This window comes from Myotis brandtii, unplaced genomic scaffold (assembly GCF_000412655.1).
Source record: "Myotis brandtii unplaced genomic scaffold, ASM41265v1 scaffold494, whole genome shotgun sequence".
Lineage (NCBI taxonomy): Eukaryota > Metazoa > Chordata > Mammalia > Chiroptera > Vespertilionidae > Myotis > Myotis brandtii.
The window spans coordinates 2,117,012-2,140,307 of record NW_005368860.1 but is presented as its reverse complement, the minus strand read 5'-3'; the positions used below and the strand labels follow the sequence as shown (position 1 = coordinate 2,140,307).

General features: G+C 47.0%; 1 pseudogene; it reads left to right on the top strand.

Moving 5' to 3' along the window:
* The window catches only part of LOC102246578, a 4,739-nt pseudogene extending 1,400 nt beyond the window's left edge, over positions 1-3,339 (top strand).
* Positions 3,340-23,296: the final 19,957 nt, after the last annotated feature.

Here is a 23,296-nt window from a genome sequence, read left to right as displayed (position 1 = left end):
AGTTGTGATGCAAAGAGATGAGAGTATAAGTGTTTTGTGTATTTGGGAAACAGGGAATAGTTTATAGAATGTGTGAGTTGCAGAAGATGAGGCAAAGCATGGGGTATTATATACCCCATTTAGTTGGTGAGGAAACAGGTTCAGAGAGGGCATTCAATGTTCTAGGGCCCCACAGCAAAGAGTGCTGCACTGTCTCCACTTTCTCCAGGGATGGGCTCTTTAAGAGAAGGAGGCACCATCACAAGGAGGTCTCACCATGATGCTCAACACGTGCTCATTGAATGAATGAATGAGTGAGTGAACTACAGAGAATGAATGACAGTTCCCCTCCTGGAGCCCACAGGGGTGGGTGAGTCCAGCCTCTCAGAACTGCTTACATCATTTCAGCCCAGAACTAGATGTTTCCTAGAGGCCTACATTGCCCAGTCCCCGGCCCTGCCTTGCCTGCATTGTGCAAGGACGTGGCTTCGCTGGTCTGACTACTCTAAACTGGAAGCCCTGCCAGGCCCCGGAGAAGGGAGCCCGAGTTGGAAGGACAGGCAGTGCCTCCTAGGTCCTCAGGGTAAACACACACGGGCCTGTTCCAGGAGCCGCCCCTGCTGCTGAGATTTCCCTGGAGCAGTGACTCTGGGGAGCTGGTCTAACCATGTAGGCAAATCTTGTTTCCAAGGCAATCTGCTTAATGAGCAGGATGAGAAGGGCTTTATGGGCTGTGAAAGACTGCAAGCACAGGCGGGATTACGCTGTGGTATTGCTGCTAATCTTGTGGAAAGAGTCCCAATAGGACATGCAGTAGTCGCACCATTTGTCCCCTGCCCCCATTTCACAGATGAGGACAGTGAGCCCAGAGAGGGGCAGAGACTTGGCCATAGTCACCCAGGGCAAGGAGATCAGGAGTGGTAGCATACTGGAAAAAGCTTGGGTGGCAGGATAGCCACAGCTGGGTCAAATATGCTAGATTCAGGGAGCTTGGGCAAGTTAACTAACTTCTCTAAGCCTCAGATTCTTCATCTGTTAAATGGGGATAAGAATCATTATTTAAAAAGTTGTTGTAAAGATTGAACAAGGCAACAAGTGGCTGGAAAGAGCTCTACATGTACCTGGAATATAGAAGGCGATGAATAAATATTAGCTCTTATATCATCATCATCATCTGTTGGCTGAGCTGGGACTAGGATATAAGATCTCCCAACTCCCATTTTATTTTCTACAGTCACTGGGCTCCTTGAGTTCAGAAAGATATCAGCTTACCCTGGTTCCATTCATTCATTACCTATTGAATGACTGTCTTTTATGTGTTAGTCAAAATGCTAGTTGCAGAGTGGACGTGTGTGTGGAGGGGAGGGGACAGGTGATAAGGTATAAAAATGAAACATAGTCTCTGCCCTCAAAGTGAGGATGGCCTGGGGGCTTAGTGTATGGCCTGGAAGAAAAGAAGGAAGAGGAGCTATTCCTGTATATAAGTGGCAGACCTTTAGAAGGTGGAACTAACTCCAGAGGTCACCTTTGGAAATTGAGGAACCCATTTAGAAACCTGGGTAGATCCAAGCCAGTCCAGGATCTCCTACAATCACCACAAAACCGCCTAACAAGAACAAAACCACACACACACACGCACACGCACACGCCCAGCTCTGATGGCAGGCACCCTTGGCCAGACTGCTTCATCCTCCGACCCAGGGACTGGTGGGCCCAGGTGGGCCTCTGTGGGGAATTCGGGGACCCAGGCCCATGCTCCTCCTGGGACTCCGCTCTACACTGTCACCGGCTCTCCTTTTCCGAACAGAAACAGGTTCATGCTTCATTGTGCAGAGCAGCAGGCGTCCATGGGAGAATCACATCAAGACAACATCTTGTCTCCACCCTTGTAAGAAGCGAGATAATGTTTGTGCAAGAATGGGAGGTGAGGCTGTAAATGAGGGTTCTGGGCAGGAGGCCAGCAGCTGCCAGCCTCGCAATCAGGCCGTGTCGAAGTCAGGGAGATCTCTGCACGTGAACGGGCAGCGGGTTTCCTAGCAGCAGCGATGGAAAACGACTCGAGATCGGGAGAGACAGGGAAACGAGTTGAGCGAGGCTGTGACCCAAGCACTTCCATAGACTCCGTGTCATTTAGAATTTACCACAGTCACATTTGACAGATGGAGACAGCTAGACTCAAAGTGTAAGAAACCTGCCCCAGACAATTGATCATGGAACCAACCCTAAGCCAATACCCAGAAATCAACACACATGGGAAAAGAAAAATGGGTCTCTGGGCTGATTCTTATGACCCAACAAACCAGAATAATGAGAAGAAAAAGCAGGCTGTCCACAGGAATCCCATTTATTTTGCAAAGCCCAGCTTAACGAAGGCCTTCACCTGCTTGATCACAGTAACCAGGACATCTCCCTATTCTAAATTTTTAACTAAGTTTTTTATATTATTTTTACTGTGCGTATGGCCCCTACATCTCGATGAACTGCATGCCCTGTTAGCAGGGTTGACGGACAGGCGAGGGCTGCTGGGATGGATGGGGTTCCTAAGGAAAGAGGAAGAGCAGTGAACCAGGTTGGAAAACGTGGAACCAATATTCAGAAGAACCTGGTTCAAATCCCAGCTCCCCCAGCTGCTGGCTGTATGACATCGTGCCCTTACTTAACCCTTCTCGTAAAGATTCCTGAAGAGCTGAAACCATGGCTGGTTGATGACTGGGACTTAATTACCCGCCAGAAACAGCTCTTCTATCTTCTTGCCAAGAAGAACGTGGATTCCATCCTGGAGGATTATTCAATTACAAGAAATCTCGCGGGAACACGGATGGACTTAATTACCCGCCAGAAACAGCTCTTCTATCTTCCCGCCAAGAAGAACGTGGATTCCATCCTGGAGGATTACGCGAATTACAAGAAATCTCGCGGGAACACGAATAAGGAGTACGCTGTGAACGAAGTGGTGGCCGGGATCAAGGAGTACTTCAATGTCATGCTGGGCACTCAGCTGCTCTACAAGTTCGAGAGGCCGCAGTACGCCGAGATCCTCGCAGACCACCCTGACGCGCCCTGTCCCAGGTGTACGGAGCGCCGCATCTACTGAGGCTATTCGTGCGCATTGGAGCGATGCTGGCCTACACGCCTCTGGACGAGAAGAGCCTGGCTTTGTTACTGAATTACCTGCACGATTTCCTCAAGTACCTGGCAAAGAACTCGGCGACGTTGTTCAGCGCCAGCGACTACGAGGTGGCCCCTCCCGAGGACCACCGAAGGCCGTGTGAGGCGCTCCCTCCGTGGGGATCTGCAGCCCTCCCTGTCCTTAGTCCTCCTGTACAAATGCTGACCTTGAACATGTTCGTGTATAACTGAAAAAAAAAAATGGAGATGTTAATATCCTCCTTACAGTTGTGTTCAGAAGAGAGATAAAATAATCACTATCATTAGCACAGCGCCTCTTATGTGGAACTTCCTTTTGCCTTTATGTTGCCACATGGAGGGACATCGATGCCTGTAACACTCCTGGCTTCCTCATGGCCCCTCACTCAGGCCTCCTCCCGGCTGGGAGCAGGAGGAGTGAATTGCCCGGCAAATTTGGGAGTAGGAATTGGGCATATGTACCCATATTGACTTTTCCTCTGGGATCCAGTTGCCACTGGAAGCGTGCATTCTGCCTTGTTCCTCCAAGCCTTACTTTTGGGGGGACACACAGGACAGGGGGAGGCCAGCGCTTTCCCACCACTGCCAGGGCCAGGTGTTAGGTGGGCGGAAGGACAGCCACTGTTGCCATTAAACCTAAGGCCAGCTCTCCAGTACTGGTTCTGTTATCTGATCTTTCCTCTATTATTTCGAAAGGCTCAGAACTGGGTGGGGAAAAGATGAGGGCGGTGGTGGGCGATTTAGAAGCTGCTCTAATCTGAACATGGTCCCCATCAAGCATTCAATAAATAGGAGCCACTAATTTGCACCCAAAACAAGCTTCTCACACTTATAGTGCTGGCTCTGCCCCTTCCTGTCCTCTCTTAGGTGGCTCCCACTCACCAGCACTTGTCCTAGCGATGCCGGCCTGAGCTCAGCCATCTGGGGCCGTACCTTGCTGGGCACTTCCCCAAGAGCTTGTGCATAAAAGAGACAGGGGGGAAATCCATTCTAGCATTAATGTAGGTTGAGGAATTATGAGTGATTTTTATCATTTTCTTAAGATTTTTGCATTTTTCCATGTTTTTACAATGAGCCTATTTTAATTGTTTTGTTTTTTCAACATTTTAATTGATATTTTTAGAGAGATAGGAAGGGAGAGGGAGAGAGAAACATCAATGTGAGAGAGAAACATCTATTGGTTGTCTCTGGTATGCACCCAGACTGGGGATCAAACCCACTACCTGGGTATGTGTCCTAAGGGGGAATCAAACCTGCACCCTTTAGGTGCATGGTTCAATGCTCAACCACAGCAGCCAGGTGTATACAGTGGGGCCTTGACTTACGAGTGTCCCAACTAACGAGTTTTTTACCAGCTCTCTCTCGGCCGATTTTTTGCCTTGAGTTGTTTGAGTAATTTGAGTTAAGGAGCTCCTTAATGAGCTGGCTCTGGGAACAAATGAAACTCGTAAGTCAAGACCCCACTGTATTTTAATTTTAAAATCAAAGGAAGGTGTGATTAAAAATAAACCTCACCTGAAAAAGAAACGCATGATTTTACAAAATAATTTCTAGATCTTTTAATGATACTTGTTGGGTACCTACTATGTACAAGGCGCTGGGCCACCGGCTGTGGAGGGTGCGAAGTGTATGTAAAACATGGTCCCTGTCCCAAAGGGATGAGGCAACGTTAACAACCACGCGCTGCATTTGTAAGTGGCAGAGCTTGAGCGGGGAGATGTGGAAGGACACAGTGGTGACTAAAATGAATCTTCAGTGTCCACGTCAATAAAGTTGTACTGAGGACCTCTGTGCTAGACACTGCTCTAGATGCTGAAGTTACCAAATCAAATAAGAAACTACGTTTGCCTTCCTGTTGCTCAGTCTGAGGGGTAGGGTGGAGGGGGTGGTAATTTATAGGCAATGCACCAAGTGCAAAGGTAAAGGTAGGCATGGGAAAACCCAGGCGCACAGAGGTGGTGAGATCCGAGAAGGCTGCCTGGAGGAGAACGAGCAGAGTTTGCCAGATGAGAAGGGTGGGCAGGGACGGAGGAGCTGAGAAAACGATTGGGTAAGCAGATAACTAACTAAAGCCCTGGGATGTCTTAACAGCTTAAGACCAGTGTGGGGGTCAATAGGGAGGTAGGCACCAAGTCATCATGCCTAGGAACTGCACTGCCCAAATGTGGACTTGCTTCTGAAGGCAAAGGGGACCCTAAGGAGTATGACATGATCGCATTTGCTTTCTCGCAGCTGTGTTGGGAATGGAATTGAGGGGAGCAAGACTGGGGACAGGGAGACCCTTCGTATGGATACACCACATTTTGTTTTTCCATCTGCTGGTGGACATCTGGGTTTTTTCCCACCTTTTGGCAATTGTGAATAGTGCTGCTATAAACATTCATGTGCAAGTGTTTGTTTAACTGCTTTTAAATCTTTTGAGTATATATCTAGGAGTGGAATCGCTGGGTCATATGGTAATTCTATTTTTAACACTTTTTAGGAACCGGGAATAAGTTTTGGTTTGTTTTGAGAATAATAGACGAGACTTGAGCATGTGAATGAGCTGAGGGGAGTCCACTGGAGAGGAGGAGGCTGAAGACACAAGAGAGGGGAGATCACTGATGGAGCAGGGATCTGAAAGGGAGCCAATGGGAAATAGCAGGGGCTGGTAGGCCTGGACCTGCTGCTCACCCCTGCCGGGTGCCACTCAGTGGTCCTGAACCTCAGGTTCCTCTTCTGCAAAATGGAGATAACGCGCCCTCCTGCTGGGATTTCATAGACAGGGTGTGTGAAGTGCCTGGCGTGCTAGCGGCTCCATACAGGGCAGCTCTTCCTCTTGCTTCATCGGGTGAATGGAATAGAGATTTGAAAGATGCATTGAGGAGGGGGATGGAAGCATCTGACGGTGAATAAATAAAAGGCTCACCAAGCAGCAGTGAAAAGACTTACCTGAGAGCCCTCCTGGGCCTTGCAGGCTGCTTGTGAAGACAGGATATGAAGCAGGGACCGTCAGCCACAGCAAATGCAGCTCTGGGTGCCGGGGAAGGAGGTGTTGCCCTTGAGGCAAGGAGAGGGCAGGAGGCCTAATAACTGGAGGAGGAGGGACGTCTTGACTGCCAGGCGGACGGGCTTGGAGTTTATTTTGTAAAATGACGAGCAGGTGAAGGCTCTTCCCACAATGGCGCAGCTTCCAGTTGAGCAACACAGCAGCGGAAGTGAAGACACCTGAGGAGGCTCGGGCTGGGAGCCCCGGGGCTCTGCCTGTGCCCCTTCTGCATCCCTGGCGGTGACTCCCTGGTGTCGGCCACAGGCGGGGGGAACCTCCCTCAAAGAAGACACTCAGGTATTGTTGAAGGGTCGACAGAGGTCACCTGGGAAACCAGAAAAGAGACAGAACCAGCCTGGTCCTGAGCAGGTCTGGCCTCAGTTTCCTCATCTGTGTAACGGGGAGCTCCCTCAGCTTATGGTGATCCCGATGGCTCCGATTCTGACAAGACACAGCTGGCACTGGACGGCACTCCCTGTTTGGCACCCTGTCCCACCCTGCAGCCCTGCCTTCAGCCCTGACTCCTCTCTGATCCTGCTGCCTCCACCTGAATCCTGCCTCCCCCAGCTGTGCGTAATGGACAAGGTGTGTGGGGAGGTTCCCCGCCTCTCTCCTGCTCCCTCCAAGCCCTCACTGGAGAAAGCATAGCCCTGATGATGGGTCTAGTGCAGTGGTCAGCAAACTGCGGCTCTCGAGCCACATGCGGCTCTTTGGCCTCTTCCACAAAATACTGACTTCTGCGCATGGGCCTCGAAGTTTCAATCGCACTGTACATGTGCGCCCGCACGTGGTATTTTGTGGAAGAGCCACACTCAAGCGAGCAGGTGAAGGCTCTTCCCACAATGGCGCAGCTTCCAGTTGAGCAACACAGCAGCGGAAGTGAAGACACCTGAGGAGGCTCGGGCTGGGAGCCCCGGGGCTCTGCCTGTGCCCCTTCTGCATCCCTGGCGGTGACTCCCTGGTGTCGGCCACAGGCGGGGGGAACCTCCCTCAAAGAAGACACTCAGGTATTGTTGAAGGGTCGACAGAGGTCACCTGGGAAACCAGAAAAGAGACAGAACCAGCCTGGTCCTGAGCAGGTCTGGCCTCAGTTTCCTCATCTGTGTAACGGGGAGCTCCCTCAGCTCATGGTGATCCCGATGGCTCCGATTCTGACAAGACACAGCTGGCACTGGACGGCACTCCCTGTTTGGCACCCTGTCCCACCCTGCAGCCCTGCCTTCAGCCCTGACTCCTCTCTGATCCTGCTGCCTCCACCTGAATCCTGCCTCCCCCAGCTGTGCGTAATGGACAAGGTGTGTGGGGAGGTTCCCCGCCTCTCTCCTGCTCCCTCCAAGCCCTCACTGGAGAAAGCATAGCCCTGATGATGGGTCTAGTGCAGTGGTCAGCAAACTGCGGCTCTCGAGCCACATGCGGCTCTTTGGCCTCTTCCACAAAATACTGACTTCTGCGCATGGGCCTCGAAGTTTCAATCGCACTGTACATGTGCGCCCGCACGTGGTATTTTGTGGAAGAGCCACACTCAAGGGGCCAAAGAGCTGCGTGTGGCTCGAGAGCCGCAGTTTGCCAACCACTGGTCTAGTGAAAGCTTTACTGCCTGTTTTAAGTAACGTATTCAAAGTTCACTAGAGCCCTTGGACAGACATGGCTTATGGATGGTGGCGACTCTCCTAGTGGGATTGTGGAGAAGAGCCAGGTGGAGCAGGCTGACCTTCAATGTGCCCACATCTTCCTTGATTCCAGCGTAAATGACAACACAAGGAGGGACTCGTGTGTATAGAGCTTAGACGGCTCTCCAAGGCACCAGTGTCTAATTTGGTCCTCCCACCAGCTCTGAAAGGGAGGCCTGGCAGATCTGAGCGGCCAGGTGTGGGACATAGCAGATCCCAAGGTCAGCGTCAAAGACAGACAGCTGGGCTGGAGTCCTGGCCTTGCCCCCACTGACTATTGCTCTTTGGCAAGTTTCTCAATCTCTCTGGGCCCCAGGTTTCTCATCTGTATAAAGGAGAGTGATTATTATAATAGAAGTACCTCAAAGGGTTATTGTATTAAATGTCAGTGCATTCTAAGAACTAGAAGAGTGGTTAATATTATCACTGTTATTCTACCTGCCTGAGTGAGCGTCCAGTGGTCCCTAGCTGGGTCCCAGTGAGAAGATGGGAGATACACTCTGGGTGTCTGCTCAGCCCACCCCCTCCCGAATCACTTCCCTTATGCCCAGTAGCCCTGCTGGACTCATGGATTGAACCAGGGGCAGCTACGTGGCCCAGGCTGGGCTAATCAGATCCTGTTCTGGGAACATGGTGTTTTCTGGAAGTCATTCAAGTCAGCCTGGACAAGTTCTTAAATCAAGGACTTGGGAACCATGAGGCAGAAATGGGTGCACAAAAGCAAAGAGGAAAATAAAGCAAGCACAGGGGGAAACGCCAAGAGGTTGTCATGTGGCAAGAGAGAAAGGGAGGCAGCTTCCTTGTCTGCACGGGATGCTACACAACAAAATCCTGCTTGTGGTTACATGTCTGCCCCCTGTTGTCCTATGATACCTTGTGTGGATGTGGCCTCCAGTTTCATGAGTTATCCTTGTACTCCCGATTCTAACTTTCACTAGACTAAGGATTTGGGATAGTTACTTATCTCTTTTAAACCTCATAGGGCAGTTGTGAGGATCAAGGGCAGAGGTGTGCTGGTAAATGGTTAACAGCCTACTCTGAGGACAGGGTATTCCTGATCTACTGTGTTTTCTAATTTCCATGGTACACATACTCCCACCACAGCTGATTTCAAGACAACAATGTAACATCTTTGTGGAATTGGAAAGAGATGTGCATCATTATGTAATATTTCCACTGTACAGATGCAAGAGACATAATTTGAGTCTAGATCAGCTGTGGGCAAACTACGGCCCGCGGGCCGGATCCGGCCCGTTTGAAATGAATAAAACTAAAAAAAAAAAAAGACCATACCCTTTTATGTAATGATGTTTACTTTGAATTTATATTGGTTCACACAAACACTCCATCCATGCTTTTGTTCCGGCCCTCGGTCCAGTTTAAGAACCCATTGTGGCCCTCGAGTCAAAAAGTTTGCCCACCCCTGGGCTAGATAATAGTTAAGGGCAGTAAGATAATTAGGAACTGATGAGTGTTGAGTTTTCATTATGTTTGTCTCTAATGTAGTTATTTAATTGTGAGTTTACATAATTCCATTTCTAATAATTGCTGTGTTTAGTAACTGGCTTGCAAAAGTGTTGGAAATTGAACAACTGGCCGTTGAAAGCCAGTCTGAGTGGGCTCCACGCTGTAGGGGAGAACCCGGCACATATGAAGTGCTCCGTAAATGGTGCTATGTGACTCTTGTCACTTATTTCATTACACAGTTTATGATTACAGTGGGAAAAAAATCAAGAAAAAACACATTTGAAAGCAACTTTTCTGAATTTAGGGTCACTTTGTTTAATTGAGGAACATAGACAAGGTTTACACAATGTGATTTGCTCATAAGACTCAAAACTGAGACCAGGAAAAGAACTGAAAAATATTGGATGAAAAGAGCATACAAATTCACACTTATTGTGGCCTTGCAGAGCACTGGGGACGTTCCTCACTGGGGACTCGGGAGTAAGAGGAGGGATGCTTGGTGGGGTGGGGAAGGAGGGCACTGCTATCTGCAATTGGAAGCAAAAACTTGGATTATTTACAGAAATGCAGACTACAGAAATAGCGTTACAGGAAATGAATAAGAAACAGGATGAGATCTGGAGGACAGTAATATTCTATTCATTAACCATGTATACGTACACATGCGTGCATACAAAGAAACAGTCCTTATTTTACAAAGATACATACCTATTCATGCCTGGCATGCTCTAGGCAGGAAAAAGATGGGCGTACACACATTACATAGCTGGAGAATTAACAAAAGGACTATTAGGAAAACCAACCAGTGATGGTGGAGTGTCTGGAGCCACGGACCTAAGTATGTCCAAGACCTGAGGCCAAATCAGTTGGGAGAGCTTCCTGGGAGGGTCACCTCACAGGAGTGTGGGGAGGCAGCCAACACCTGCCCCAGCAGAGGACCTACTCCCTGGCAGTGAGGAAGGAAGGGGGTCCTTCTGGGTCTCTTGACAGTGCTTCCCATTCATTGACCAAACCCAATCAGAAGCCATCGGGCAAGCAAGTGTTTGCTGTTCACCCTACAGATGAGCCTCCAGGGTCCCAGAGCTGGGCCAAGAGAAATGGAGGGTGGATCTGGAGGTGCAATGGAAGCCATCCATTCCAGGACATAAATCAAACACATTAGGGTGGGTCTTAATGGGGGTGTGGGGGAGAGAGTGTGGACTTGAGGAGCACACTAAATCAAGAAGTGCTTTGCCTTGATGCTGAGAATAATCATGTCTTGAATGGAGGAGTATAATGAACTCAACTCTCAGCACCTGAGGTCTGAAAGAGAAAGCCAATATAATATTTGCTGGAAACTCAGCAACCACACCAAAGAAGTATTGGAAAAGCAACCACATCAAAGAAGTCTTTGGAAAACACCCTTTTCCCCTTGTACTATTTGTGCTGTGATCCAGGCCTTCCTATGTGAACTCAGGGCTGGAGAGAGAATGGACTCCTTGTGTGGAAGTATGGGTTGGCCACAGGAAGGGGCGCAGGGCAAGGACTGGATGGGGGAAAACAAAAGCAGAAATGTGTGTGTGGGCAGTAGAATGGTCTCAAGAGCATTTTTAAAGATCTGTGTTTATCAAGAAAAAGGAAGAGAAGACATGTAGGCAGTTAGGAAAGGATATTTTTCTTAGAAAAAAATATATATGCAAAGAAAACTATCTGGCAGGCAATACACCAAAATGTGCATGGTTATTGTCTTTGGATGTGGACTATGAGTACTTCTATTTATTTTATTTGTTTTCCTATATTGTCTACATTTTACAAAGTAGTCATGAATTGTTATGTAAGGAGAAAGGAGTTAAGTAGAAAAGGAAATACTGTCTTTGCCTAACATTAATAGCTGAGAAGAATGGGCATGGATGATATCTGAAGATTGTGCCATATCTTTTTCCTCTGCCCACCCTCCTTTTCCTCCTCTTCCTCCAGGTCTGTACATGACTAACCTGCCCAGGAAACTGACTGATTCAGTCATTTGCAGTGGAAAGTAAAGACGATGACCGGGGCGTGGCTGGAAAGAAGATGGTTATAAAAAAATGATGAAATGTAACCACCACTTGGGAACATTCTTTACTTTTTCTACCAAGAAGCTGAGTGGGGACTAAAATGTAATCCTTCTTGGAATTTGATTCTTATGTTAGTTTCCTAGTGCTGCCATAGCAAATGATCACAAACTAGGTGGCTTCACACAATGACAGTTTGTTGTCTCAGTTCAGGAGGCAAGAGGGAGAAATCAAGATGTTGTCAGGGTTGGTTTCTTCTGGTGGTTATGAGGGAGAGTGTCTGTTCCACGCTTTTCTCCCGCTTCTGGTGGTTGCAGGCAATCCTGGGGAGATCTTTCTTGGCTTATAGCTGTATCACTTTCATCTCTCTGCCTCTGTGTCATATGGTTTTCTTCCTGTGTGTCTGTGTGTCCCCAAGCCCCCTCTCCCTTTAAGGACACCAGTCATTGGGTTTAGGGATCACCCTAGTCCCAGTATAACTTCATTTAACTTGGTTACATCTGCAAAGAACATATTTTAAGATAAGGTCACATTGACAGATGCACAGGACTAGGACTTTAACATATCTTTTAGGGGAACACAATTTAGTTCAACCTACAATAGTACCATTTGCCAAAAACTTAGAATTTGCCTTAATACAGAAAATTCATTCTTAGGGATTTTCAGGTGAAATCATTTTGCTTATTTTAAAACTTCTTATTGAAGTATAACATAATACAGGGAAGTGCAAACATTTGTGTTCAGCTCCATGAATTGTCACTAAGTGACACCCCCATATGATCAGCACCTAGATCAAGGAGAATGTGACCTTTCCTGAAAGAATTGTAAGAATCCAGTTCTGCAAAGATGCGTGGGAGATGATTTCAAGCAGAAGGAAGAGCACGTGCAAAGTCCTGGGGCAGTTTGATTGGAGGCAGTGAGGGAGCCAGGCTGAGTGCTGTGGATGAGGAAGTCCGTGAGGAAGGGACGAGTGGAATCATGGAAAGCCTGGCAGGCCATGCTAAGAAGTCGGGACTTCATTGTAAAAGCAGTGGAAGCCAGTGGAAGGATTTTAAACAGTAGAGTGACATGATCTCATTTATATCTTTTTTTTTAAATTTCAGATTTGCTGTTTCTTTTGTCTCTTTTATTTTTCTATTTTTATTGATTTTAGAGAGGAAGGGCGGGGGAGAGAAAGATAGAAACATCAATGCTGAGAGAGAATCATTGATTGGCTGCCTCCTGCACACCCTCTACTGAGGATCGAGCCCACAACCCAGGTATGTGCCCTTGACTGGAATCAAACCCGGGACCCTTCAGTCCACAGGCTGATGCTCTATCCACTGAGCCAAACCGGCTAGGGCTGGCATTTACATCTTTTAAAAGATTTATCTGGCTGCTCCATGAGTTAATAGGAAGAATAGAGCAATGAGCTAGGAATCTATTTCATTGGTCGCAGAGAGATTATGATGGGTGGTAGCAGTAGAGATTGAGAGAAGTGAATAGACTCAAGACAATTTGCAGGCTGTACCTCCAGGACTTGCTGATAGGTTGGATGTGGTTTCTGAGGAGAGAGGAATCAAGCATGACTATGACTACAAATGACTTGAGTTACTGGGTGAATGATGGTGCCTCTAACAGTGACAGGCAAGAATGGAGGCACAGGTTTAGGGGAGAAAGTCAAGAGTTTGTTTTAAGCACACTAATTCTATGATCAACTTTCATGACTATTACACATCCAAGTGGAGATATCAATAAGCTAAATGGATATGTGGGCCTTGAACTTGGGGGAGGGTTTGGGGCTGAAGATAATCACTTGGAATTATCAGCAATTGGATAGTATTTGTAGCCCTGGGACCACGAGGGAATGTAGGAAGAGAGCAGGCCTGGGCAGGGAAAGGGAGCCAACCTGAATCCAGGGTTCTTCAATATTTACAAATAGAGCAAAGGAAAAGCAAGACAGACTGAAAAGGATCTTTGCTTTCTGGGAAAGGAAAACCAAAGCCTCAGGAGAAAGTGTTAGAGGAAGGGTCAACCTTGTCCATTGCTTCTGAGAACTTGAGTTCAATGAGAATGAAGAATTGACCCTTGAATTTGGCAACTTGAGGTTATTGTCTTGATAAGAGTAGGGTTTTTTGAGAGGGTTGGGGTTTGGGTAGGAACAATGTCTCAGGGATTGGAAGTCCCTTGAGAGTGTCTTGAAGAGAGACTGGGGGTAGGAAATGAGTAATTAACCTCTTGTCTGTGTGTACATTATAATGTATATTACACTTTGGTTTCCATGGCTGCTCCCCCTCCTATCCAAGCTACTCACTATGCCTTATTTATCTCTGTATTTCCAGTGCTTGGTACAGCATACCTGTCACAAAGTATATACTCACTAAATTATTGAAATAATGCTTTTAAGTAAAATCCTGGGTCCAACTTCTAGATGATCCAGGGACTGCATATAGAACCTGGGCACATCACTCGATCTCTTATTGTTTCATCTGTTAAATGGGGAAATTGTAAAGTAGTGAGAACAATATCAGACTCAAAGGGTTACTATGAAGATGGAATTAAATACCAAATGTGAAAATATGGTGCTTTAGAAACTGGATCACCATACAGACGTCAGTTAGGGCTATTGTGAACAGATGACAGATTCCACCAGACTCCGGCTCTCTGAGGCACCTGGCACATTGTCCCCTGAAATTTTACTTGCAAAATCTATTCAAATTGGCTTCAGTACAGACACTTCCTCACGAACTGAAAATCAGCCAAAAGACACAGAACAAAGAGCTGCAGTCATTGTTCGAAAATTATACAAACAGGGTTGTGTTTACCGGAGATGCTGGTTTTAGGATCAACCTCCTCGAAGGTGGTCTGTATGTATCAATTGGGAAGTTCTACCAGGCAGAATTTTAACAGCATTTCCAAGGGAAAGGAAATGGAAGGCATTTGCCAATACCCAGTAGAAGCAGAAATTTACAAATGGACTTAAAGGACTCAAGTCTGTTAATCTGATTTCCCTTCCATGCTATGGGGAGTGTGCAAGGCAAGGGGTTGCCCAGACATTGTGGTTGTGGAAATGATGGCCTCCCCCATTTCACTCTCTGAGTGGGCGTCACCTTCACGTTATCAACACCATTATCAGGGCAGCATCAATTTGTTGAGTTCTTGGGGGTTGCACCAAGTACTTCTGGGCTTGATGCTTGACAGACATTACCTAGTTCGTTCTTCACCACTGCTTCATGACGTTGGGCCAATGATCATTCCCTTTTTACAAATAAAGAAAACAGAGGCTCAGAAAAGTTGTCCTGCTTATGTTCCCAAGCCAGTAAGTGGCTGAGCAGGGATTTCAATTCAGACCTTTGTGTTCCAAAGCCTGAGATGGTAACTACTTGTTTATACCACTTCTCAAGGGAGGCTGTTTGACAAGGGTGGATATGTGCAGGCAATCTTCAGTTATGACAGTCGTTGCAAAGATGACCATGAGCCTGATTTCTTGACTGACTCTGCTCAGGGGTATGGTGATTCTGAGTCCTCTCACTACACACACACATGCACACACATGCATACACACACACACTTCATCATCTAACACCTGAATGAAGAGCTGGCTTCACATGGCTCAGCCTCATCTGGGCAAAGCTTGAGCGTGAACATCCTTTCCTCTCCACCAGTCCTATTTCCCAAAGAAAGCTTCCAATCAAAGACTTTGTCACCATCCAGTTTGGAGCATTTGATTGGGTGGGGCATCCCCATCAAGTCAGAGCATCATGTACACAACACTTGGGCCTATTTACTAAGATGAAATCTGCGGATGAAGCTGGCGCTCAAAGCTTTATGGATCTTTCCCAGTACAGAATCATGGAACCAACACCTTCGGTGGAGCCAGAAAGACCTGGGTTCAAATGTTGCCTCTGTCACTCAGAACCACATGATCTTGAGCACTGGTGACAAGACTAATAATTGGTTACTTACCAGGTGCCAGACCCTATTCTAAGCATTTTCCATTAATGTGCTTATGAAATTGCAAATTAATGGGGTGATTTTATTATCACCCCATTTTACAACTGAGGTAACCAAGGCACAAAGAGGTTAAGAGACTTGCTAAGGTCATATGGCCAATTATGAAGTGAAGGAACCAGAATCTGGGCACAGGTAATGAGGCCAGAGATCTGGCTCTCAACCACCCTGACACTGCCCACTCACTTATGTCTCTTTGAGCCCTGGTTTGGAGGTAAAAATACATTCTTTGTAGGGGGTGAGTGCAGAGCTGGACTTAGAACTCCATTTATATCTGTTCCTGTTTCATTCAACTTCATCACCTCTCATGGAGCAGTGGGCCCAGACCTTAATACGTTTGTAGAAATTCTTGTCTTTAGAGCTGTGTTCTTCCTTCACCAAGGGAAGGAAAAGAGCACCAGGCTAAGAGGGCGACTGTTTCCTGTGTCTGTCGTAACAAGGTGCCACACACTGGGTAGCTTGAAACAACAGAAAACCATTCTCTCACAGTTCTGGAAGATTCTAGGGTAGAATCCTTTCTGCCTCTTCCAAAGATGGGCTGCTGTCCATCCCTGGCATTCCTTGGCGTTTGGTGATACCTCCGATCTCTGCTTCTGTTTCCACATGGTTGTCTGCCCTCTGTGTGTCTGTGTAGAGACTCCCCCTTCCTTAGAACGCCAGTCACTGGATAAGAGTCCACTCTGATCCAGTTTGACTTCTTAAGTTCATCTTCAAAGATTCTATTTTCAAATAAAGTGACATAAGGTTCTGACGTTCCAGGTGGATGTGAATTTTGTTTCCCTGGGAAATGCTATTAAAATTATGGTTGGTAGAACTTCCCAAATTACAATCCAAGAAATTTGGAAGATCGGATCCGAGAAGTATAGAAGGAAACAGTGACAGCAGAGCGAGGAAGTGGGTGATGGCAGGAGGGGAGGAAGCCGCAGTGCCTGGTGGACATTCCAGTTCTGTACTCATCTCACTCCTCTGAGTGTCCATCTTTTCATCCACAAAATGACAGGGCTGATCTTTAGGCCACATCCACCTCTAATGTCTCCCATTTCCTAGGGGAGGAAGCAGGCAGGGTTGGGGGTCATGAGGGGCCACAGTGGTCTGCGAGACATTGTCCCAAGAAGGTCCTATAATGACAGGACTCCCATTCTAGATGAGCCTGCCATCAGCAACAGCTCCTCCAGCACCATGGCTGTGCTTTCAGTGGCCACCTCTGATGGGCACTGGTGGGAACTGTTGTTCTTTTTTTTTTCTTTTTTTATAAATTTTTATTGATTTCAGAGAGGAAGGGAGAGGGAGAGATAGATAGAAACATCAATGATGAGAGAGAATCATTGATTGGCTGCCTCCTGCACGTCCCCTACTGGGGATCGAGCCCGCAACACAGGTGTGTGCCCTTGACTGGAATCGAACCCGGGACCTTTCAGTTCATAGGCTGACGCTCTATCCACTGAGCCAAACCGGCTAGGGCAGAACTGTTGTTCTTGGTCCAGATGAGACCCCAGCTGATGGCCTCCCAGAAACAAGCCTAGAGAGAGATCTCAAAGGAACAGAATCACAACGAGATTGAGACTTGACCTGAAGTGAGAGGGCAAGAATGAGCAGTGCAAGTGATCTTGGTTCAGAAGGGTATGTGGGCACATTTGGAAGATTCCACACAGGTTGAATGCTGCTCCCCTCCTCCCTCCCCCTACCCCCCCAACAAACGGCTTGATGTGATGGGGTGTGGTCTTAGAAGGTCAGCTTGCTGGGAAAGTGCTAGGCATTGCACTAAGAGCTTACATTATCTCATTTAATCTTCAAAACAAGTAATTACGAGGTAAGCTCTATTCTCCTTTAGCATGTGCGTATGTATTAAATGTGAATTCTGTGAACAAACAAAACACATTGAGGGGCTTCAAGGTTGTGATTTCCAACATTCACACTTATGTGCATGAAGGCAAAAAAGACCGGAAAGAAAAGTAGCAAATGTATATCATCATTAGCCTCATTTCAACCATTTTAGCTTTATTTTCTTTACACCTTTTTAAAATTTTTTTGGTTCTCTCCATGTATTTCTTTTCGTAATCAGAAAACTATGGCCCGCTCTCACAGTATTTCTGTCTAGTTAGTAATCCTTCTATCGCCTCATTTAGATGTGGAAACAGGTTTGAGAATGAGCTGCTGAGGCTTGCACCATTAATAAACAACAGCGCCTGGAGTTTAGACTCAGGCTCGTCTGACTCCCAGCCCTGGACAGAGTCAGGCTGGGTGTGAAGGGTTGTTCGAGGCTCAGACGCTGGCTTTGTTCTGGGCACTGGGCTCCCTCCTCCCACCCCAGTGCACACGTGTCCGTAGGCCTCCCGGCCTCCAGTCTGTGGCGGGTGGGACGTCTCATCTTCCTTCCCTCCTCGGTGTGAGGACAGTCAGCTACTTGTCCCAGAGCCACGGACAGGCCAGCAAAGGCTCAGACTCATTTTACTTCCTGAGCAGAGACGCGGCCTTGGTCTGTGGAAACCTTCCATTCGAGGGGATGAGTGTAGCTGCCCTCCCTAGTGGCGGGGAGGCAGCAGGTCCTGTCAGCCTGAGGATGCAGGCCTCGCTCCAAAAGGGCTTTTGTCTGAGGCCGGGCCCCAGGCCAGAGTGACATTCTTTGGTGGAGGCTGCCAGGCCACCACTGAGTGGGGCACCTGCGGGGCAGGGAGGGAGAGAGAGCGGGAGGCCCATCTTTCTTCCAGGGAAGAGAGAGGCTGGAGGGCAGAATCTTCTGGGGGAGGAGGGCCCTGGGGGTGCTACGGCTTCACCAGCAAGCGCTTCAGGATTGAGCAGAGAAACCAAGGCCCAGAAGCCCACATGGCCGGAGAGGTGGACTTTTAAGCTTTTGTTATGTTTGATTAAAATCCCAACAAGAGAAAAGAAACCCACTCCTTCTGTGGCAGGTTTCTTACGGAAACCCTGAGTCCACAGAGCTCACTAGTAGGGAGAGGGGTCCTGTGGGAGGAGGCTCCTGCTCAGTGCACGCAGCCGCATTTGCACGGGAGCTGTTGGTGCCCCGCCCTGATCCCTTTGCAAGGGCCATGCATCCATCATCCTCGGGTGACTGTGAGTGTTGGCTGCTAATGCTCACAGCTGCCCCCTTTGTGGAGAATTGCCCTCAGCCATCAGGAACCATCTTATCTGGGAGCCGCCTCTACCCCTCCTACCCCCCCGCTGAGGTTCTCTTCTGCCTCCAACAACCCAACCAACTGGCTCTCTGGGGCTCTCATGCTGACTGCACTGGCTTCAAATATTGATACATCTGTATGATGCCGCGCCCTGATGGTTTCCCTGCTGTGGTAAGGGCCTCGGATGGAAGCTCAGGCTGCCATCAGGCTTGGAAGAACACGTGTGTCCAAGAGTCGGCTTAAACAGGAACCCAGGAGGCAACTTTCCATGTTGTGTCATTATCTGTCATCCTGTGATTACTCACCAGGGCCGCCTCCCTTTGCCACCTTTCCTGGGCCCACACAACACAGGAAGAGAAAAGCTGATGGTGACTTGGTCACTGAATAGCATTCGCCAGTCCCCGGGCCCCCCAGGTGGGCTGAGCAATGGGAATTAGCCACCACACGTATTTTTGAACCTGAATATTCTGTGACGGACGTACAGCCCATTGCCCTCCTGGTTATTACCCACTCGGGAAACCCTTTTTGCTTTTTCATTCATTTATTCATTCAACATTTACCTATTTGGGGCCAATCCAGTGCTAAGCACTATATACCTATGAGCTCAGGGCAATGCTGTGAAGACAGTTAGAGGCATGGGTGCTGTTACTATCTCCACGGTCACATCCGGATAAGGAGGTGTGGATATCACCAACTCTTGTCTGTTGTACAAGCAGAGTCTGCATCCAAAACCAGGGTTTTTCACCACAATTCCATGCTGGTCTTGCTACCCCACAAAAGATGCTCCCGAACACCCCACAATGCTCAGGACAGCATAAGAAGAAGCGCATTGGACCTGGCATTAGAAGAGTGGGGTTGCTGGCCAGCTCTGACGGTTACCTTCTCAGTTGGGGTTCAAGTCTGGTGGTTTCCTTGGTGCCCACCTTCTGTGCTTCAGGCCCCTGATTCAAGGGTTGTCTTCTCCCCTTGGCACGAGTTTCAGACTGATCTCCAGGTAATCATATTCTTCAGTGTGACCCAGGATCCTTTTCCTCCTTCTCTGGGCAGTCCCTTTTGTGTGGCTCAGGTCCCTTCTCTGGCTCTGGCCCTACATAGAGAATTTTTGAAAAGTGGGAAGATATCTTAAATCCCTAAGGTCTTCTTGGTTTGGTTGTGTGGCTCAGGCCCCTCTGGGTGGACCTGCACAGGCCACATGGCCCACGTGGTCTTGTGGGTAAAAGGAAAATGTCCTCGGCCAGTTCTTCTCAGAATTTGAGAGTAACTGATTCATCAGGAGAAACTCCCAGGAGAAGCGAGTAAGGGCAGAGAGGAAGCAGGATAAGAAGGGGAAAAAGAGTGTGATTTCAGCTAATGTCCCAGCCTCACCCTGATCCCATGGGGAATTCTGGACCATAAATTTTACCTTAGTTTGTCCCAGCTCAAGTCAAAAAAACTATATACCCTTCCCCCCCACCCCTTCCCATTACCTGAGGGCAATGCTGTGAGGAAAGTTACAGGTGTGCTCAGTTAGCTGACAGATGTGGGGGACAGGCACAGGGAGCGAGCTGATCCCAGAGGTATGGGAGTTCTGGATGGGCACCAACAGTGTCCACCACATCTCACCCTCCTAATCTTCTCTTCATTCCAAAAAGAGAAGATTATAATCTTTATTCCAAGAAGGCTTCAAAAAGTAGGAGAGCCCATCTGGTGTGGTTCAGTGATTGAGCGCTGATCCATGCATCAGGAGGTCCCGGTTCTATTCTTGGTCAGGGCACATGTCTGGGTTGCAGGCTAGATCCCCAGTGGGGGGCATGCAGGAGGCAGCCAATGGTTCTCCCTCATCCTTGATGTTTCTATCTCTCTCCCCCTCTCCCTTCCTCTCTGTCTAAAAAAAATCAATAAAAAACATATTTTTTAAAAAGTGGGAGAGGAGAGAATTTAGTTCACTAATGTTTCTTTGGTCAAATTCAAATTGCTGACCTTGTGTATTCTTTCTGAATTTCAGATTCTGACCAGCCCAGATGGCTTCCTCTTCTATTTCCATATTGGCCTAAACAAAATCCAGTTCAATTGATTTGCAGCAAAAAGAAACGAACACAAAAACACAGCATGCTTCCTCAAGCCAGATAGAAATGATTTTTGCATATTCTGTTTTTTTCTGGATATCCACACATCTGCTTCTCCCCAAACCTTGGTAATCAAGTGTTGATTACTTGGCAGCCCCATCAGTGGGTCTTTGTTGAATATGCTGAAAGGTACTCCGCATTTCCTCCTCAAAAAGATAGCCTCTCTCCCCTTACTATGCATTTGGATAATAAAGAAGGCATGGCAGTTTCCGCCATGGACAACTTTTAGGTTAAAAATATTTACCTGCCATATAAATAGCCCATCAGAATTTAACTTTTAAATGTGGAAGTATAATCTTTAATTTGTTCATCAAACCTAAACAAAATCACCCCCCAGTGCCAAATTTTATACTAATGGTTTTCCACCAGGAGCAACTTTGTCTCTCAGGAGACATTTGGCAACAAGGGGAGACATTTTTGGTTGTCACAAAGGTTGGGGATAGGGTGGAGGGGAGGGTGTACTACTGGCATCAGGTGGGCAGAGACCAGGGATGCTGCTAAACATCCCATAATAAGCAGAACAGCCCCCACGACAAAGAATTACCCTGTCCCAAATATCACCAGTGCTGAGGTGGAGAAACCCTGATCTAGACTGTGATTTTTGTGTGGATTTGGCATTGATTGTCTATATCTAGGCCTATTTTTAATAATTTTGAACTTTCAAAATCCCAATGTTTAACTATTTTTGAGCACTGCTTAAGGGTAAGATGCTGTCACAGGTGCTGTATCTACTACTGGCCAACATCTTGGTCACAGAGAGACTCGGTCTCACAGTCCCCACCCCTGTAACACCATCAGAGTGCACCTTGGTCCTGAATGTGGAGCCCCGGGGGATGAGAGCTGTCACAGAGAATGCCATACTGTCCGGAGGTTGTGCCTTCTCAGATGTTTCCTTAGCAGTCTCTGGCCCACTTTGCCCGCAGCCTGTCGTTTGGGGAACATCTAATGCTCTGGGTTTCTGATTTATAGATTTTAGGAACTACAGAGAAAACCTCAATTCTCATATGTGAGTCATTCAGAGTAAATGTTGGGGCTGAAAATGACCTTCTTCCTCCTCTCTTCTTCGTCTTCTTCTTCTTCTTTAATAAGTTAAAGAAAATATAAAGGTTGAATCTTTATATTTTAGTTAAATATGTCATTTGGTAGCACCCACGGAAGCCTCAATGTTAAAGTTCTCTTTTCCAAGCAAAATGACTTCATTATAATGATACTAAGTCATTATGGTAATAAACAACATGGTATTTTATAGGGTACTTATATTCTGGTTCATTGGATCCTCATAGGATACTGATGGCGAATAGTTACTCTGTGCCAGGAACTGCTCTAAGACTTTCATGTATGTTAATTCCTTACCAACACAGGGATGTTAATTAACTTGCTCAACATCACACAGCTTGTGAGTAGCTTAGCCAGAATTGGCACCCAGGCTATCTAGCTTTAAAATCTGTGTGTTTAACCATAAAGCTATAACTGACTCATAGGAAGGTAGATTTTAATATTCCTATTTTCCATATGAGGGATCTGAAGATGAAAGAGATGAAGTGACTTATCTGGGTAAACCACTACCGCCTTTTTCAGGTGGTGACTCAGGATGTATAGGGCATACATACCACCTGAATTTTAGTGGCCATGTTCTTAAGGCCAGTGGAGGAACACCTAAGAGTCTGAAGAGGGCCATGAGAATGAGTCTGGAAATCCTGGTGATAACTTCTAGGGTCAGAAAATCCCATTTTTGGTGGATTTGGTTGGCTTTTGGTGCTTTTCTGAACACCTACGGAGAACCAATTAAGTTCATATTAATGCATATGTTGTTTAAGCTAGGCATTGTACTAGGGATGGAGGATACTGAGATGAATAAAGTGTAGTCCCTCCTTGGCTTCAGGATGCTCATGGTTTAGTGTGGATGAAAGAGAGAAACAAAATCATTTAATTATAAACAATGGTTTACCTGTGGGAACCACACAAGGGTATTATGGAATTATAGACGAGGGTGTGAGGAGTCAAGAGAGAAGGATGGAGTTGAGTGAATAATATTAAGGGGAAATTTTTAGGCGAAACGGCATCTAAGACAAAAATGGTGAGTTTGCCAGTCAAAAAGGGGTGGAGGCACATTTGCTTCTGTGCATTAGATAGTTGTTTATGATGTACCAATTCTCCTGCCAAGAATAACTGGAAAGGCTAGATTACAAATCAAACAAACAATTGATAAAACAAAAAACAAAAACAGCTGTTTGAAAGGACTGAGAGCAACCCAGGTAACTAGGACTTGAGAGCAACCAAGGTAACTAGGCCTTGAGAGCAACCAAGGTAACTAGCAAACAAGGTAACTAGATTGTAGACAGAAAGGAGCTGGAGAGAAGTGGGTGACAGTCTACACCACTTTTCCCCTTAAGGCATTTGCAGTTCATCAGGAAAGTCAATTAGAAGATGACAGCTAGAAGGCCAGATATCTAAGCAAAATTTTTGTCAATCTCAAGGTACTGGGGGAATTCAAGTTCTGCCAGAAAGGAAAGGTCCTGGTAATTAGACCAGCCTTTTAATGAGATCACTAAGGGTATATGTCCTAAGAGAAAGGGCAACTGGAAATAAATAGATCAGGCCTTACAAAAACAAACTCACACTCAAACCATTTCAATTTCTGATTGAATTAAGGGGAACTGTTCCTATACTAATTATATCCAAGAAGAAAAGTAAAACTTCTCTAGAGAACTATAACATCATCCAGATTCTCTATAATTTTTTCAGG